This window comes from Pelobates fuscus, chromosome 9, assembly GCF_036172605.1.
Source record: "Pelobates fuscus isolate aPelFus1 chromosome 9, aPelFus1.pri, whole genome shotgun sequence".
Classification (NCBI taxonomy): domain Eukaryota; kingdom Metazoa; phylum Chordata; class Amphibia; order Anura; family Pelobatidae; genus Pelobates; species Pelobates fuscus.
In genome coordinates this window covers 57,784,677-57,798,892 of record NC_086325.1, presented here as the reverse complement: position 1 = coordinate 57,798,892, position 14,216 = coordinate 57,784,677, and positions in this window count along the sequence as shown.

Genomic DNA, 14,216 nt, shown 5'->3' with positions numbered 1-14,216 from the left:
AAATCAGAGAGGGCTCAGAATATTGAACCATCGATCGGTAACCTGGATGAAGTAGGGGGTCTATCTGTTTTATTAAATACGCGGTAATATGCTTTTAATGGGCTAGGACGTTAGGAAAGGTGTGTAATTGGGATAAGTGGTTGTGGCTGTATTTACCTTATCCTGGGACCGACCTGGCTCCTTAGCTTGAGCTTCTGTGTCAGTACCCTTTAGTGCCTTCCTTGATCTATTTTGTTTATTTTGGTATTGACCATGGCTTTGTTCTTGACTCTGAATTTATCTTTAACCCTTTCCTGTCTTGTTTGCCCGTGTGACCGATTACCATCTACCTGACTCTGGCTTGTTCTCGTTTTCGTAGTCTCTCTGTTACCATGACCTTGTCTCGTTTCTGATTACGCTTTATCTCTGTCTGACGTTTAGTCTGGCCATTCTAAGTCCAGGTAATAAGTTATATACTAGTCTTGTCCCTTGCTATCCTAAACTCTGCGTGTTGGGATATTACATCATGACATTATGATAGGACCATGGGCCCTGCAGGTTTAGGAGAGCAAATGGTCTCCTATGAGGCAAGATTTTAAGAACAGGATCACCGTATGGACCAGATTGCCCAGGCCCATCAGACACTTTTGTCCAGAAATGCTTATTTGGCCCCTGAGACACTGGTATGCGTACCATCTCAACCCGTACCTCCCATTCCAGAGGCATCTATCCTGACTAGAGATGTCCCGAATAGTTCGCTGGCGAATAGTTCGCTGGCGAATAGTTCCTGGCGAACATAGCTTGTTCGCGTTCGCCACGGACGGCGAACATGTGCGATGTTCGGTCCGCCCCCTATTCATCATCATTGAGTAAACTTTGACCCTGTACCTCACAGTCAGCAGACACATTCCAGCCAATCAGCAGCAGACCCTCCCTCCCAGACCCTCTCACCTCCTGGACAGCATCCATTTTATATTCATTTGGAAGCTGCATTCTTTTTTTCTTTTTTTTTCTTTTTTAGACAGAAGTGTGTTATATTTGAGCATGCTAGGCTGAACGTGCATATATCATGGCTAGTTGCACTGAGGGTATGAGTATATAGCAGTACATTGTTGTGAAAGACGGCTGTTATGTTTAGGGTGTAGCTTGCACGTTATCAACTGTGTATTTATATCAGCAGCTCCACCACTAGTTATAAATCAAGTGTGAGTCGCCCCATGAGATGAGACTAGTGAATAACATAATACATGAACGGTTAAGGTAAAGGCATGTAAGGAACTACGACAATAAACTCTTTAGGAGGTGAAATAATGACATGTTTAAACGCTTGCTACTTTACGATTAGTTAATGTGCAGAGAGCAGTTCATGTGATCAAAGGCATGGTGTGGAGGATCGGCTATAGTGGGACATGCTTGGCAGGCTGCTGTTTACTGCTTGTGCTCATCCGATCCCTTCTGGGCGCCAGGTGCAGACCCTGGGAGTCCCTGATACCTGGAACAACAAAGGCAAGTCTTTGGCTGAGTGCCGGGTTCGCGGCTTGAGGTGGTGGAAGCTTGTTTTGTCGGGTGGTCGGATCTGTTCCGGTGGTGCTTCACGTCCGGTGCGGGATTGTGGTGGCTTAAGGTGGAGGTGAGGGCTTGACGTGGGGCAGGCTCTGCATTTCTGTTTGTGCCTCCGGTCCCGTCTTCAATGCCTTTTGCGTTGGTGGATTTTAATGGGGACAGCTTCTTTTAGCTGTGGTGGAGCTTGTTGGGGCTATGGTGGAGCTTGTTGGGGCTTCCTGCTTGTAATTTGTTTCCAAAATTGATTGCTTCCAATATCCTGCCATGCTTTGCTGGTACCAGGAGGACACGCAGCTGCCGCCATATTGGGAGAGTGGCAGATGAGTATGTCAGCCTGGGCGGCTGTGCTCTGTGCGTTCATTAGCTCTAGACAGCCTCTCAGGGGTGGACCGGGATAACCCCTACCCGTCCGAGGGGAGGGGGTAACGGAGCTCCTGCCGGGAAGTAGCTGCTCCTGGGCATCCCAGGATCGGGAGATCGGCCGCCTCTCCCGCCCGGTGAGCACCAGGCCACATTTGCCACGCGGAGTTAAGTAAGACTCTGTCGAGTTGCTGACCGCTATTAAGCATGTCGGGTCGGTCAGGTAGGAGCAACATTGCTGGATCATCCCCTTCTGGGGTGAAATTCGCTTGTTGATAGCTGCTTAAAATGAGATATTGAGGGAGCTCACACGAAGTGCATCTTTCCTCCATGACAGCTAGGCCCCGCCCCCCGGAAGCTGCATTCTTAGTGAGAGGAGGGACAGTGTAGCTGCTGCTGATTTAATAGGGAAATCGATAGCTAGGCTAGTGTATTCAGTGTCCACTACAGTCCTGAAGGACTCATCTGATCTCTGCTGTAAGGACAGCACCCCAAAAAGCCCTTTTTAGGGCTAGAACATCAGTCTGCTTTTTTTTTTTCCTGTGTAATCTAATTGCAGTTGCCTGCCTGCCAGCGTGTGTGTCAGGCTCACAGCGTATACTGTGCCCACTTGCCCAGTGCCACCACTCATATCTAGTGTCACAACCTTGTGCAAATGGGGGTTTTGCGGTTGTGCAAATGGACTGTTTGCGGTTGTTTGAGGTGCATTAAACGGGGAGTTTGGTCTGTCACTGTGAAGCGGGCGTAACCCTTACACTACCTGATCGATACAACATAATACCTGATGTTTTAAACCACGTTATTGCAAACAATTTAGGAATGTTAGGTGATTTATGCCCTTTATGGATTAAAACCAGACTCTGCATCAATTATGTAATTTTCCATGGGAGTTTTGCCATGGCTCCCCCTCCGGCATGCCACAGTCCCGGTGTTAGTCCCCTTGAAACAACGTTTCCATCACTATTGTGGCCAGAAAGAGTCCCTGTGGGTTTTAAAATGTGCCTGCCTATTGAAGTCTATGGCGGTTCGCCCGGTTCGCCCGAAAATTTTATGTTCGCGACATCACTAATTATCATATTAATTTTAATTTGTGTGTTTACAGTTTGTGAGTTTTTTATTTCCACTTTGCAAATAAAAGGAATGCTGTATTTTTTAACTACTCTATAAAACTTCTGTGCATTTCTTTTACATTAGTGATATGCATTTGCAATACCCTTGAGATATGCAAGTGATATGCAAGTGATCATCAAGTACACAACCACAAAAGAATGTATATATTCATTGAGGACTTCATTAATAAAATCCTGTAAAACTGCAGGAGCATTACAGAAGCCAAAAGGCATGACAGCATACTCATAACGTTCACTCCTGGTATTGAATGTAGTTTTCCACTCATTTCCCTCTTTAATTTGTACCAAGTTATACGCACCCCTGAGCTTTAACTTAGTAAACACAGAGTACCCTTTTAGTCTGTCAAACAATTCTGTGATTAAAGAGACAAGGTATTCATTCCTTATGGTTATTGTATTAAAGGACCACTATAGGCACCCAGACCACTTCAGCTTAATGAAGTGGTCTGGGTGCCAAGTCCCTCTAGGATTAACCCTTTTTTCTATAAACATAGCAGTTTCAGAGAAACTGCTATGTGTATAATAGGGTTAATCCAGCCTCTTGTGGCTGTCTCATTGACAGCTGCTAGAGGGCTTCCGCGCTTCTCACTGTGATTTGCACAGTGAGAAGACGCCAGCGTCCATAGAAAAGCATTGTGAATGCTTTCCTATGGACTGGCTGAATGCGGAAGCGGCTCCTGCCGTGCATGCACATTCAGCCGAGGAGGAGAAGAGGAGGAGGAGAGTCCCCAGCGCTGAGGGAGCCCGGCACTGGAGAAAGAGGTAAGTTTAACCCCTTCCACCCCCTAGAGCCCAGCGGGAGGGGGACCCTGAGGGTGGGGGCACCCTCAGGGCATATAGTGCCAGGAAAACGAATATGTTCCTTTACGTCCTCTATAGTCTATAGAGGGCTGTAAATCCCCCTCTTTCTTGGAAACAAAAAAAATAACTTTTCTCCTGCATGATTTTATTCTCCTTGGGTGGTAATGGATAAGCTCTGCCTTTATGGGGTAATGTGCCGGGAAGAGATCAATGGAACGGTCATAGAGTCTATGAGGTTGTTTTCTTGTCTGCCTCCTTCTTATCAAAAAAGACTTAAGGTGTAAATAGGAGGCAGTATCTCTGTGGATTATGGTGGAGCAGTGGGAATGTTGATAGAATGCAAAGGTGTGAATTTATACAAATGTATGAGATAATTTGTCCATGTTTCCAATCAGTATTGTGGTTAAGTAGATATAACCATGGATTACCTAAAACAATTGGAGAAGGAGATGATATGACCTGGAAACACAGTCTGTCTGTGTGCAATCAGTGGCAGAACTACTGCAGTTGCAGGGGTTGCAGCTGCGACCAGGCTCGTCACTCCAGGGGGCCCGGACGCCCTGTGGATTCCTGCAAGCGTGGTGCCCGCCAGCTATGTAATGCAGCTACGGCCCCAGCCCGCATGGTATAACCGCCAGAGCTTACTTGAAGGGGGCCATTGGATGGCCCATGCTGTTAGGGCCACCCGATGACAATTAATTTCCAGGGGGCTGTTAAAGCACTGCAGCGCTGACCGGGCCCCCTGGGATGATGCCAGATGCTGGGAAGAAGTGACAGTCCCGGTCACTCGTCCCAGCAAACACCTGGAGCTGCACTGGAGGAGGAATGAAAAGAGGGAGTCAGAGTGGGAACTCTGACTCCCATCAGGATGAGCCACTGGACCCTAGGGATGTCACCCTCCTGCACCAAAGGTAGGAAACAATAGGATGACTAAAACATTTTGTATGTGTGTCTGTTTGTATGTGTCTGTATATGTGTGTGCTTGTATGTATGTGTGTCTGTATGTATGTGTGTATACAAACGTAAAATTACAGGAAGAGCTCTACTGAAAAATGGGTAGTAAGTGTGTGGTTCATAAGGTACAAGGTGCTCTTAAAGGAAGAAAATCTGTTCCCATACCAGATATATACATATAATAAAAAATAAGAAATGATCCCAAGGCACACCAAGGTTTTGCACATAAAAAGAATATTTATTCATGCATAGAAAATACAACAAAATATCTTTATAACAGAGAGAAAGTGCATAGTATAGTGCTAAACCACTATATAGTACCAAAACCAAAATGTAAGTAAAGTGCTAAATGCAAAAACACATTAAATAAGGTATACTGACCTAGAGCAGGAGAAAAGAAACCCCAACGTTTCAGCTGTGAAGCCTTCCTCTGGGGGACCTCTCTGTATGTGTGTGTATGTCTGTCTGTGTCTCTGTATATATGAGTCTCTGTGTGTGTATGTGTTTGTATGTATGTGCCTGTATGTATGTGTCTGTATGTATGTATGTATGTGTCTTTGTATATGTGTGTGTGTCTGCATGTGTATCCGTTTGTCTGCATGTTTCGGGGAGAACATATGGGAGGGGGAGGGTAGACGTAGGGGGGAGCAGGGCAATCTTCTCACTGGGGCCCTGTGGTTTCTAGTTACGCCTCTGTGTTTAATAAATAGAACACAATCAATTCTGGAATTCTCTTCCTTCCCATAATATAGGCAATATATTGTTTCTCTGCCTTGGATTGTTCGGTTACCCCTAACTGCATGAGTTCAGGATCTGTGATTGTAGGAGTTACAGCTACAGCAGGACATCTGACTCTATGGCTCTGTATATGTCTTTCCCTAAATAATTTTCTATCTCTATTAGATAATCGATCAGGTCCTCCAAATGTTCTGAAAGTTCTCTAGCTACACCTCATCTACAATATTATAGTTAACCAGCTTCATGAATACCAAACTACCTCAAATGCAAGCGTGTGGAAATTAATAGCATAATTGACCATTGATTTGTTTGCCTGTTTGATTCTGATCAGGGCTCTAGCTGCACTTCTATCCCTAAATGATGTATCAACTACCTTATGAATATCTGATACAACACTCTGGTAATAATCCACCAAGGATGTTCTCACCTGCCATAATGAATTAGTCCACTTCGAAACCTTTTCAGTTAGTTGGTGCATAGAAAACCCAATCTTAGACCTGTCAGTAGGGAAAGACAATAGAGACATTTTAAAATGGTTGTTTTAGGAGAGAGGTGAGCTGTTCTAGCTAGCAATGTCTGGAATTCCTGAGTGATTGATCCAGTCTGTGATCTAATTCCTCAAACTTTGCTCACAAGTGGTTTGAAAAAATCCCATTTCAGCAGGGTACATGGCCCAAGGTTATTACCCTAACTTACAGGAAATAACGATCCCACAAATTAGAGGTTCTAATATAGACCTATTACCAGGCCTTAGAGTGGCCGGACTTAACATTATGTAAAGATAGAAACAAGGTCAGTAATAGCCAAGGTCAGGATAATAGAAATATGGATAGTCAATTAAACAAGCCAGTATAGTATTACAGAAATACTCAAAGTCAAATACAAACCAAGGTCAGTATCAAAAGTGACACACTTTAAGCACTATACATGTATCAAGACAGTAACCATGATAGGGCACTGATTTGCCCGCGTCAGCTCTGCAACTCCAAAAAGTGCAAACATGGGATTACCTATTTGACATGCAGGGCCGACTTTAACACGGGGCACTCCTGGGGGACCTAAGGCAGCTGCCCAGTGGGCCCCGCTGCCCACAACAATTTATTTGGGCCCCACACACCAGGGCCCGGTCTGGTGCTGTGGCCCTTTAACAGCATGGCCCTTGCTCTTCGGCAACATGGGAGGAAGTGATTGCCTCGAGTCACTTCCTCCCATAAGGAGAGAAGCTGCACGGGAGGGAGCAGGACGAGCAGAGCGGGAGTGAGGCAAGGCAGTGAAGATAGGGACTCCTCACTCCCATCAGCCTCAGGCACCACACTGGACCCCAGGGAAGCCACCCTCCAGCAAAAGGTAGGGAACTGGAGGGTGGGTTTACAAATGTTTTTACAGATGTGTCAGTATGTCTCTGTGTGTGTGTCAGTATGTCTCTGTGTGGGTCTGTGTGTCTGTGTGTGTGTCAGTGTGTCTGTGTTTCAGTATGTCTGTGTGTGTGTCAGTATTTGTGTGTGTGTGTATCAGTGTATGTGTGTGTGTGTGTCAGTATGTCTATGGGTGTGTTAGTAAGCATGTCAATGTTTGTATCTATGTCTGTCAGTATATGTATCTGTGTGCATCAGTATGTCTGTCAGTGTATGTATTTGTATGTGTCAGTATGTCAGTCAGTTTATGTGTCTGTGTATCTGTAAGTTTTCAGTTTGTGAATCTGTATGTAGTCAGTGTGTTTCAGTATGTCTATCAGTGTATGTGCCTGTGTGTGTGTGCATGTCAGTATGTCTGTCAGTGTGTGTGTGTGTGTGTGTGTGTGTGTGTCAGTATGCCTGTCAATGTATGTATTTGTGTGTCAGTATGTCAGTCAGTTTAATGTCTGTGTTTCTGTCTGTGTCCTTGTATCTGTAAGTAGTCAGTGTATGTATCTGTGTATTTGCATGTGTCAGTGTGTCTGAGCACCAAAATGATATATACACACATTCAAAAAATAGCACTACACATAAATGCACACTTGCATCCAAACTCCAACACGACATACAAACACATTCAGACAAAAATACTTCATACAAAAACATGTGCAAAATACAACCCTGCAAGCATGGAAAATTTGGTAGAACCCCACCTGTCAATGCATTGTTGGAGTTGCACGACAGATGGGGTTCTACCTTTTGTCCAACCTTGCAATTGGGGGGCCAAATAAAATACTTGCACCAGGGATCCTTATACTTTAGTTCCGCCACTGCGTTGGGGTGGAGGGCGTGATTGCATGTAAGGGAGTGGGGTGGGGGCACGGTTTATGGGGGCCCTAGCAAATGCGTGCCCAGGGTCCAAACATTATTAATGATGGTCCTGATTACATGGTCTATTTAAGATTGGATGTGACATTTTGTGAATTTAAACTATATAAAGACGCACCATTCCAGTAGACAAATAACTACTTGGAGTTAGCAGATGCAGCTGACTGATGGATTTGGCCCACATGAACAGAAAGGGGGAGTGATTTGTCAGCACCAAATCGGTAAGTATAGTCTCACTCGCCCTTGTATGTTTCTAGCCGCGCATGTCTAGTGTTCGGTCTTTGTGACCTGAGGAGGGTATTGGCTCGACATCTTAAAATTGTTAAATATCAGGGAGATATCAGCAGAGTGTAATTTGTTAGAGATGTAAGAGACAAACGTTACTGAAGAAATACAGCAGTGTTCTTAAGAGGTTTTCCCAGTGTCTGGTCTTGGTGGTGGTGGTAATGAATCCAGTGATGAGGATATCACTATTTCCATTACCACAGTAAGCACATTTCTTTATCTCTGGCCCCTGATGAGCCCAAGGAATAACAAATGGAGAGTCTACAAAGGGCAAGCAGCATTTTACTAGCATTTTCTCCAGCTAGTGTGCTCTCTTTTCCAGCTGAATCTTCTCCACCTTGAACAATCGCATCTCTATCTGCTTTTACTCCACCCAATGGATACAGTTGTAACATAATCTGCTACCAGGGCTTCAAGTAGCTCACCCACTTTCTTTATAACCCCTACTTTTTACTGCTACGAACACCACAACCAAAATTATCCCCACCGCCTCAAGCCCCACCACCCTCTCCACTAGCAATACATTACTCAACCAACTGTAAAGTCTCAGACTAGTAAAAAAAAGTTATAGAAACATAGAATATTATGGCAGATAAGAACCATTCAGGCCATCTAGTCTGCCCAATTTTCTAAATACTTTCATTAGTCCCTGGCTTTTTATTGGAGTAGTTTTGCCATGCTTGGCTGAGTCTTGTGGGGTGGCCACACATTCTTCCTCTGCAGACAAAGATGGGAGATAGGGCACTGTTTTTTTTTTCCCCCACTGTATATTTTTCTTCTCAGGAAACACTGAGTTGGCATGTGCAATTAATGAAGTAGACTTACCTATTCCACTCTGAGAAGTGCAAAGTTTTCCACACATCCATTTTCTAGTGTCGGTGACTTTCCTTCTGTATGGAAAAAAACATCACCTTGTCATCAGCTTATCTAAACTGTGTTTGCAGATGTAGTAAGCAGCCAAGACTCAGCCAGGCAGAGCAAAATCACTACAATGAAAGACATTTTAAATAAGGGGAGCTGCAACAGTGGAAGGACTACCTTAATTTAAAAATAGGGGATTTTTAAAGAACTTAGAAGAAAGGGTGAGTGGGAAAGTGATATTAAATGACTCCAGGTGCTGCTTTTGCACTGTTTACAAAAAAAAAAAAACTAACAGTTACTTTAGTGGTTATGGTGTCTAGAGTGCCCTGTTGCATCCCATTGTAAGCAGTCAAACCATTTTGGAATGGTTTGACATCTTACTAGGGGACTGCTGGCTTCTGCTCCCACCCTTACTTTTGACAATGGAGAGCTTTAAAGAGCTTGATTACCTGAAAACAAGCATTCATTGTGTAAGAGGTGGTAGAGATTCAGCTCATGGCACTATCTGGGAGGAAGCATATAAATAGATTGTTATGTGTACTAACAATATGTATAAGAGATGATTGTAATTAAATAATTCATGTGAAATATGGTAGTTATATACAGAGAGATGGACAGAAATATAGATGGCCAGATAGCTAGATAATTAGTTTTATATAGTGTATTAGATAGATAGATAGATAGATAGATAGATAGATAGACGTGGCTAGTTAAATACATTTTGCCTAGTCTTTCCAGTGAATTAGATATATTTGCAATCAGTTTGCAAAATATTCATGAGCTTATGTTTATATATTTAAGGTTTTCAGTCTAAATTAACATATTTGCTGATTTATTAACCATTCATGCAGTAAAAAAACAGAACTTCAGTTTAGATGGAACACTGTTGTGCACTTATACGTCTAGAATAGTGATTTTGTTGTTATGCAGATGGCACAATATAAGACAATGTGGTTTATTTGTAGACAAAAAGGCCTTCTTAACTTACATAAAAAAATCCACACACTATTTAGGCCTGTCATCATAAAATCAATTGCTTTAAAACTATCATGGCTTTTGGAAACCTCAAGAATGATAATGATTCTTAGCATTTCTTATTTTGCATTGCCCTCTACAGACGAAATTGTTTATGGTCCCAAGTCTAAATAATAAATAGAAATGGAAAGTGTATACAACAGAAAAAACATAATAAATGTTTAATTAAAGTGTCTTAATTATTTTTTTAAATAATGACTGTTTTCAAGCATCTTCGTATACACAAGATAGCAAAAAAATTATAAACTAAGTATAGGGAGAGGTATTAGCAGTAGAAAGAGGGAAGTGCTCATGCCATTGTACAGAACACTGGTGAGACCTCACTTGGAGTACTGTACACAGTACTGGAGACCATATCTTCAGAAGGATATTGATACCTTAGAGAGAGTTCAAAGCAGGGCTACTAAACTTGTTCATGGATTACAGGATAAAACTTACCAGGAAAGGTTAAAGGATCTTAACATGTATAGCTTGGAGGAAAGACGAGACAGGGGGGATATGATAGAAACATTTAAATACATAAAGGGAATCAACACAGTAAAGGAGGAGACTATATTTAAAAGAAGAAAAACTACCACAACCAGAGGACATAGTCTAAAATTAGAAGGACAAAGGTTTAAAAATAATATCAGGAAGTATTACTTTACTGAGAGGGTAGTGGATGCATGGAATAGCCTTCCAGATGAAGTGGTAGAGGTTAACACAGTAAAGGAGTTTAAGCATGCGTGGGATAGGCATAAGGCTATCCTAACTATAAGATAATGCCAGGGACTAATGAAAGTATTTAGAAAACTGGGCAGACTAGATGGGCCGAATGGTTCTTATCTGCCGTCACATTCTATGTTTCTATGTTTCTATGTAAGTAAAACAAAATGATGAAAATACAGTTGTATAAAAAGTAACCTATCAATTAAAGTTCTACCAGCTTTTCAAATATACAAGTGAAGATACTGATAGAAAAAAAAGGAAAACATACGAAAAGGTGGACTCATTGCATTAGAAAATAAAATTGTAGACTTGTATTTGAATAAATCCATTAAAACAATATACCATGGCAGGATACAGTACCAGGAGCAAAAATAACACAGGCAATCCAAGAACCTAAAACACTTCTTGAAACATAGGCACTTAGTTTCAGGCATATTGGTTAGAAACAGAGCAGATTATAGGCAGCTGCCAAGGTCCCAGAGGTTAGACATGGGCTCCAAAACCATGAATTTCCATGGCTCCATTCACCATTTCTATGAGAAAAATGATGGGGCAGTCACCTTTTAGTGAATAAAATGGTTTAGGAAAGTTCAGTTAAATAGAAGCATCAATAGCATTAGGTTTTTGCCATTGCTTATAATCACGTTTTAAAATTCCATCTGGGCTTTCAGTGTTATTTGGTTTGATTTGTTTACTGGCAAAAGCTCTCTCTTTAGCATATGTCAGCTTTACTAACATAATCTCCAAGTAACTCCAAGTTCTGAAGTGACGATGTTCAGAACGAAGTGCTGAACCGAACCGAATGCCATTGGTCTGAATTCCCGAAGCAGACAAATTGTTTTACTTACCCGAATTTCCAAGCCGAACTTAACTGAACCAAATTTTTTGCACATGCACATCACTTTTGACAAATGATCAAAAAGTGTGCCAGCTGAGCTTAGTCTCACTCACTGAGAATCATCCTCTTTTCTGGTATTTGCATTAATTATACCATATAATGGATATTTGCTGAACTTGCCATTTTTTTTTTTTATATATATACAGATGAAGATTTGGAAACACTCCTGTTATCTGCAGAAAAACAAACAAACTGACTTTAGCCTACTGAGGATGGTAATGAAACGAGACATGATACAAGACATGTTAATTGGTCTGTATATATTTATGTTATGACCTATTAAATACATGTTGGTTTAAAGTTTTATAACACCTCAATTGTTCATTTATTTATTTTTATTGAAATTTTAGCAGTTCGTCCAGAATAACTTGAAATGTTACAAAGGACCTTTACTTGATTAGCACCCACCTGACCTAAAAGCACCAATCACGAACTGAGGGTGAAAACTAAGTAGAAAATACTGGATGTATAGTAATTTAATATATCACTTTACTATTTCTTTGAGTTCAGTGGTGATTTTCTGATCCATGTGCTACATTATATTTTAAGACTATTTTTAGGAATTTTTGAAATTATTATTTCTGATTGGGACTATTTAGTTTTGTTTTAATTTTAATTTTAATTTGCAAGTATCCAATTTGCACTTTAGGATGTTAATATTTGGTTTACTTTTATTGATTGGTGTTCTTTCATTTTATCAGTTAGTTTTTTTTTCCTGTTTATTAGCTTCTGGATTGCTTCATTTTATTTTAGCATTGATATTTGGGTTATAAGGGCAAAAACATATTCTCCAAAGTCTCTTGTCGTTTTCAGAGGTGATATATACCCTTCCCACCGCTGTGTGATTCGTTTCTCGCTGGTTGCGGGTTTGGATGACCGCCTATGTTGCCTCCGATGTCGGATTTCTCAGGAGCCCATCCGCCATGCGACCGGTCAGCATGGCGGACCGGCCCCGCCCCCCGAGGTTTGTATTTCTAAAGCTAAAGTGTTCCTGTAATACTGCAACAAGAACACAAAGTATGTACAGCATTTTTAGGCACAGCTGCGTTTATGCTCAATGATCACTCATAAGATCTAATGCAAATATGCACCATTAACCGTACTTGTACATTTATGAAAATATGTAAAGACATTTGCATTTATTATTAGATTTTAGTTAAACCTTTATATCTTCTCACTGACAGAAATGTTTGCAGGTAAAACAGCTGCATTTTGCTGATAATTTGCAATGAGGCTTAATCTGATACCATAACTCTTTACCCAATTCTAAGCATTTTTATTACCTAATTATCTAGCAATTATCTTGGCAAATGTAACAAATTGCCAATATGATTACTATTTTTGCCTCAAATGTTATTGTTAAGGATACTATTGAAAATTACTATTTTTTTTATTATTATCACCTACAAAGGGTTTCAATTTAATGTTGGTGGGTTTCTTTTTTTCCCTTTTAGAGTTTCAATACATGCTGTAAATTACCCATTTTAAAGCTTGGATACATAAAATCTCTGAAATGTCACAATCCAAGATTACATCTGCCTGCTCAGTTGTGAAACAAATGAACTTGTATATTTTTTTCTCCATGGGATTTTTCACATTTATGTTGTTTGTCTTAGAAAATTCCTGAAAACCCTTAATGATTAAAGTTTCATTATATGTATATGGAAAATAGTTTTCTTGTTTTGTTTTTTGTTTTGTTTTTTGCTTTTTATAGCTTTCAGGAATATTTGAAAAATACCACCAGAAAGATGTAAGTGTGATGTTGCATACTAACATAATACATGTGAAAAATAATATACATTTATTCCATTCAAAACAATGCATTTCCTTGATATAAAATATCAGATGGGCACATGATCATGTATTTCCCATCCCAATGGATGGAGTTCATGAAGCGGATACAGTGCATCTAAGTAAAGGTAATACTATCTGTCTGTGTGTCTATATCTATCCTTGATACTGCCAATCATAGTTAATTTTGCTGGCAAATTTCAACTTTGCTTTAGTCATTGTCTTTTGACTAAAAAGCCATTTTTCTAAATTGTTTTAGTTTTAGTTGACTAAACCTTCAGTAGATTTTAGTAGACTCGACTAAAATCTAAATGGGTTTAGTTAAAGCCTCTTGTCCGTTTTGCCCCATCCCCAAACCCTCTGTGTCTATTTGAGTCCTCCAAGCTCTTCTAGCTGTCTCTCCCAAGCACTGATCTGTCTTCTGCCTTGTCCCCAGCCCCTCTGTGCAGTGTTCTTTTCGGTGACAAATTTTAATTTAGTTTTAGTCGTAGTCTTTTGACTAAAAAGCTGTTTTAGTTTTCGTCGTATTTCATAGTCATTAAACAATTCAAATTGTAGATTATACTAGCTTTAGTGTAACTATAATCTTAATTTTATTAATGACATATTTGCTTAAGTCTCTCTTTACTTGAACTCCACAGCAGCACATTAACATAGAGAGATAAACACCAAAGACAAAAACATAAGGTATCTATATAAGGTTCCTCCTAAGCCACCATTTCCTCTTTCACGCTGCGACAACGTAACGTACACAACAATGACAATAACCAAATAAAGGAAAAATATAATGTAACAATGAATGTCATCTGGAAAAAACTTCGGACAACGAAT